The sequence below is a fragment of the Pleurodeles waltl genome, chromosome 4_2 (assembly GCF_031143425.1).
Source record: "Pleurodeles waltl isolate 20211129_DDA chromosome 4_2, aPleWal1.hap1.20221129, whole genome shotgun sequence".
In the NCBI taxonomy this organism is placed as follows: Eukaryota; Metazoa; Chordata; class Amphibia; order Caudata; family Salamandridae; genus Pleurodeles; species Pleurodeles waltl.
In genome coordinates this window covers 383,791,089-383,797,088 of record NC_090443.1, presented here as the reverse complement: position 1 = coordinate 383,797,088, position 6,000 = coordinate 383,791,089, and the positions used below count along the sequence as shown (strand labels likewise).

Sequence of the window (6,000 nt, the reverse complement as noted above, 5' to 3'; positions counted from 1 at the left end):
GTTTGAGTGGTGGACTGCCAAGATTTTAGCCCATTTTGTTAACACCTCATTTATTTTACTGTTTTTGCATGATTTGTGCACTGATCAAAGTTCAACCCGGGTTACCACTTACTGTCATCTAGAAGTATGTAATCAAGTCGGGTTCCCCTGGTCCACTCCAGTTCTATGCCAGCTGCTAGGTGTCAGCTGAGGCAAACGCCCGCAGCGGGGATGGACAAGAGGTGAGATGACCTTCGAAGATGGCCTGATTCACAGGAAAGGCCCAGCTCATGTCCAGAGTTGCCACTGCCCAGTAGGGTGACACCTTGTCCAGCCGCGGTGCTCATCCAGCCCCACTTTAGGCCCCAGCTTAGCCAACTCTTAGAGCCCTTACAGCCAAACCTTATCCCGAAGTTACTGATATGACTTGCCAGCTTCCCTTACCTGCATTGTTCTGACATGCCAGAGGCTGTTCACCTTGGAGACTTGCTGTGGTTATGGGTACAGCCCGATGCGTGATTTACACCATCTCTCCCTGGATTACCTTACGGAAATCCACCTCCATGATTTAATCAGCATTTCTATGCGCTCTGCCCGGGAGCCCTACCTTTTTAATATATGCTATAAGGGCTGGAATTGCCACAGCTGATCCCACCAGACTTGCCCTCCAATAGAACCTTGTTAAAGGATTAAAAGTGTACCTATACAAATTACAGGGCCTCCAAAGTGTCCTGTGTTGTTATTTTTGTCACTACCTCCCCAATTCAGGAATTAGTAATTTGCATGCATGCTGCCTTCCTTGGATTGAGTAGACATTTCTCTGGCTCCCTCTCGAGAATCTAACCCAGATTCCCCATTATCCATGGTCACCACTGTAGGCACAGAAAGTACCATTGAACATTGATAGGACAGACATCTGAATGTATCATCTCTGTTACAGAGACGTGTGATCAGCCCGAAGGTTAACTAGAGTCACCAAAGCAGCCGGGGGAGCCTAGATCGGTCTTGGTCTGATAAATGCATGCATCCTGGGAGGTTAGCGATCTTCAGCATTTATTAGCTCTAGAGCAACCACAGTTATCCAAGTAACAGATTGCAAAATCAAAGAAACTATAACAGATTTAATCAGCCATTTGCACTTTCACTGTACCACACATGGCCTAATCTTTGAGACAACAAATGCGACTGCCAGGATCAACCAGGTAGCCAGACCTACTGAGGAGGGGATGCGTGCCTGACGCTAACCGACCTTTATACCTCTTGGGAGCCTGCTGTGGGAGCCTCTGCTTGCCTTCAGGGGCCTAAGGGCACAGGGCAGCCACATGGGGGCTCTGGGCCCAGCCTTCTCTACAACAATGGAAAGGAGAGGCAGGCCTGCGCGAGGCACAGGGGTGCTGGCTTGCGCAGAAATGCTGCAGAAATGTTTGGGGTGGTAAATGGCAATGAATAGGTGCACAGAGCTGAGGCCACCAAGCAGCATTCAGGACAGTGCCACCTGACCCCATCCACTCTGGTCCGACTACTGGGTGGGCAGAAGTTGCCAAGCTGCTTGGCTTTCGTTCTGCTGAGTGGCCTCCACAAAAGGCAGACCCTCAAGTCGGACAGTCCAGGCAGCGTGGAAGCTCTTTGTTTGAAACAGACAAGGCTGGACAAGCAGTCCATCCATAAAGGGACCAAGTAGACCCCGATAATTAGAGTACAGTGCTAACTAAGACATCTCCAAGCAGGCTGACCTACTCTGGGATGTCAGCTTTACATTCCTGCCTACTCTTTGGGAAGACAGGATTGAAAGAAAAGGCCCATCAGACAGGGCTGGAGGTTAGTCATAGACTGGGCCGTTGGGAGCCTGGAGCAGGCCGGCCAAGGCTCTTGTGCCACCCAGAGAGAACAAATGGATGATAAGGGTGTCCTTAGCACCTTGCCCCTACTAATCTGGCAAAAGGCTACCTGCATTTCATATAATCCATGCACCAAAAGTGGCCGAGGGGGGAAGTTGAGAAAATGTTTTGACTTTGTGAACCCCTAGCTGGGCTCAAAGAGTTAAAATAGCCCTCATCCGGACTTCCGGAGCAGCCCAGCTCTCTGGGCACACCATTCATTCACAAGGCATACGTTGCGTGACCAGATGGCTGGGCCAAGAGCAAATAGGTGGATGGGCTTGAAAGACTGCCATCTGGTCACACCATGTCTTATGAATCAGTTTAAGCTCACCCTTCAATGGCTCAGGGGCTGCCTGGAACAGGACCTGTATTGGGCCCTAACCATGGAGCTGTTAGGAGCCCTAATGGAGCTCTAACCAGGGGCCCGGTCAGAGCTTTTTCTCAAAGCCAAGCAGGGGAGCCCTGCCTGGGCCTTGAGGGCACCAACCAGGCGCTAAGAGACATTGTTGGCTGGGGATTGGAGCCCAGAGAATCCCACAGCTCGCTGGACCTTTGACCCGAACCCAGTTAGAGCTCCTTAACCTGGGCTGGCAGGAGAGGCTTTCTCTGTAGAACCCTGTTCTGAGCCCTTTAGGACAGGGTGGGGCAGAGAATGAACCAGGGTTGAGGGCTTCCCCCCTTGGCCTGCCTGAGCTTTAACCCAGATCTGGTTAGAACTCCTTAACCTGGGCAGGCAAGGGAGACCTTTCCAGGCTGGCAGACCCTGTCCTGGGCACCTTGGGACATGGCAGGTTGCAGAACAGAGCACATGGCTAGGTGCTTCCACCTCTGAGCCCGCCAAGGCTCTGACCTGGGGCCCAGTCAGAGCTTCTTCACTTACCTAAGCAAGGAAGCACTGCCGGTGCCTGTGGGACCCTGCCCTAGCCACTTTGTGAAATGGATGTCAGGAGAATGGAGCCCACGGACAGGGAAGTCCATCCATGCACCTGACCCAGGACCCTGTCAGAGCTTCTTAACCCAGGCCAGTAGGGGAGACCTCTCCGTGCCTGCGGGACCCATCCAGGACACTTTAAGACACAGCAGGCTTAGGAAGAGAGCCCAGGGCTGAGGGCTTCCACCACCAGGACTCCGGGAGCTGTGACCAGAGGCCAGTCAGATCTTTTCAACACAGGCAGGGGAGGCCTTCCTGGGCCTGTGGTACCTGTTCTCAGCACTTTGCAACACTATGGGCTGGGAAATGGGGTTGAGGGATGACGGCTTCCAGCCTCGGGCAAGCCTGAGCTCTGACCCGGGGCCTGATCAGAGCTTCTTAACCCAAACAGGTAGATGAGTCCTTCCTGTGCCGGCAGGACCCCGTCTCAGGCACTCTGGGACACAATGGATCAGGTAAGGGAGCTCAGGGCTGAGGGCTTCCACACCTTGCCCTCCAGGAACTCTGGCCGGGGGGCCTGGTTGAAGCTTCTTATCATGGCCAGGCAGAGGAAGCCGTCCCTGCCCTGCAGGACCCCGTCTGACACTTTGAAGCAGGGCAGGCCGGGGAACAGAGCCCAGGACAGCAGGTTCCAGCCTAGGCGAGCCAGAGCTCTGACCCAAAACCCGGTCAGAGCTTCTTCATCTGGCCAAGCAAAGGAGCCCTCGCAGGCCTATGGGACCCTGTCATGTGCACGGACCCTAGGTCCCGGAGTGCTCACCAGCCATAGCACTATTTGTTTCACTACACATTCTTATAATTTGTGAACTCTGAGTGACAGAGGGAGATATTCATGAGAATGTATCCAGCCTTAGGAGCCCCGAATAGGCTTGAAGCTTTAAATAAGCCCTCATCGGGACTTCCGAGGCAGCTAAAGGAAGGAAGTTACATGTTTTGTACAAAACGTCACTGGAGACCTTGGCATGCCACATTTTCACCACCCCATGTGGGTATGGTAAATTTCACACAGCCCTAAATATGACCTAGCACAAGTTTTGGGGGAATAACATGTAGCTTTCCACCTGTTCCAGTATTTACCAGGCATTTTTCCCTATTCAATATCGCTAGGTTCAAGCTACGATATTTATCACAACACTCAAAATGTCTATATGAATTGTTAAAACAATTAATAAACATGGCAATTTATCAGCCAGCTCTTACCGATGGCCATAGTTGCGATCCCTGCGTAAATGGTGATAATATACAGGGCCATCATTATTCAGGTCGGCAGAAGAGGTCTACTATTCGTACATCCAATTACTATTTAAGTTATTTATACGTATTACCTGCAAACAGTATCGTTTGATGTATAACACGCTGTATGATTATAGAGTGTGATTTTAGTAATAAAGTGCTTACTACCCCTGACGATGCGTTGAAGCTCTTTATATGAATGTCACATTCTACATACATTTTTGCATCTGTTTTCAAGTGTTTTGACATCGACGAAAAAAAAAGTTACACAGGCCACTTCTTTGAACGCACTCACAGCTGGCTCTTTGGAAAATCTCATGACTTTTCTTGGGGCATCGCTACTTCAGCACCTCCCCCAAAGAAGCCCCTGCTTCGGGACTGTCTACCGAACCGCGGCGCTCCAATAGCTCCTCTGAATCTGCAAGGCTCCGTGCAGTGCACTCTACCCATCCTACTCCACAGCAGCGCCTGCTCCTGCTGCTGCTGGGTGCCTGGCTGCGCTCTCGGCAGCGTGCGCCGCTGCAGTACCTCCCTCGGCCTGTGGCTCGGCTCTGTGGTCTGTGCAGGGCACTTTTTTTCCCCAGCGCAGGCCTCAGCCATATTGGATTGAGCTCCTCCTCAGGCAGGCTCCGGGCTCTGCGGCGGGACCCCGCCAGCCCCGACCCGGGACGGAGGGCGACAGGTGAGTACGTAATGTACCTCTCCTCGATTCTCCACCGTGGGTCCCAGGGGACGCGGCCTGGAGAGCCTCGGGCTGCCGTTGCGTTCGCCCCGGGGCCCTAGAGCCGACTTGCGGGAAGACGCGCCAGGAAACACCGAGGCTTTCCCACCGTGTTAGGCCGCGCTGCACAGGTAAAGTGCTGTGTCTCCTTCAAGGATCCATCCGGAGGGGGCGAACACGCGGGTGCTGGAGAAGTGTGTGCTAATATTCTGTAACGTTTAAAAGTAAACAGGGGATGTTATAGGAGCCCCACCTCCTGTTTATACGGAGATGCAAAGTATCGGTCCAAAAGGGCTGTCATATTTTATTTGTAGTCTTCTTTAACATCACACAAAGGAACCTTCGTAGAACATTAAATTACCACGCTGAATATGCATTTTTAGGGGATAATGGGTCACACGCTCCAATGTTTTGGCCCTGAGAAGGGACTTACGATAAAGAGGAAACATTGGGTTTGACCTGCATTAAAACTGATGTAATGCTTTGGGGGAAAGCAACACAAAGACGAAATCTATCGATAATTCAAAGTAAAAAAAAAAAAAAAAAACTTAGACCCCCTAGGCTTTAGGGAAAGTTGGTAATTGACCCTCAACACTGTCATCGTCTGCCTCATGAAAACACAAACACTGATGTCCTACCTCCTTCGCATGTCAGTGACCCTCTAAGAAACCTCATTAATTGGTCTAATTTCCTCCGCTTGATATCAAAGCGAGCCTTTGTTTTGATAAGTTTTTCGTTTTTTGACTTTAAATTAAAGAGGAAAGTGATATTGGCCTCTTCCCAATGATGGCTAGACGGCTTCCAAACTGTCTGGTGCGAATTCTGTTTCCACTTAAAAAAATATATTAATCTTGTCAGCGTTTTTGTCTATGCTGCTACATTCAGAAATGCACATTTGCTACACCAGTGTTCTATTATACGCGGGCGCTCAGTGGAAAGCAAAACATCTTGAGTTTAACTCAAATTACTTTGTACTTTTTATTTTGACACAATCGTAACTTCCTGAAAATCATAACAGTTCGTCTGTTTCCAGAGAACTCTAATAACCCAACAGCAGCAACCTGAACATCGTATCCGCACAATTGGATGCGGGACAGGCATTGACAAAGCCAATTGCTCCGGCTGCAATCCTTTTAGATTTGTAAGTGACTGGTTTGGTTTGGTACGGGTCCTCGCCAATATTACAAAAACAGTTGACGATAAGAAAAGCAAATTTTTGATCTAAAAAAGCACTCATTGTCATAGTAGTCCTTGGC

General features: G+C 50.4%; 1 protein-coding gene across 2 annotated transcripts in view; it reads left to right on the top strand.

Moving 5' to 3' along the window:
• The first annotated feature begins 4,462 nt into the window (after window positions 1–4,462).
• RNF2 (ring finger protein 2) overlaps window positions 4,463–6,000 on the top strand; it is a 131,467-nt gene continuing 129,929 nt past the window's right edge. Inside the window, exon 1 of one of the 2 annotated variants that reach the window (XM_069231508.1) lies at window positions 4,463–4,705. The gene's annotated coding sequence lies outside the window, so the exon portion shown is untranslated. Of the gene's footprint in view, window positions 4,706–4,855; window positions 4,876–6,000 lie in introns of those variants that run through there. The other variant, XM_069231509.1, reaches the window with a different exon arrangement.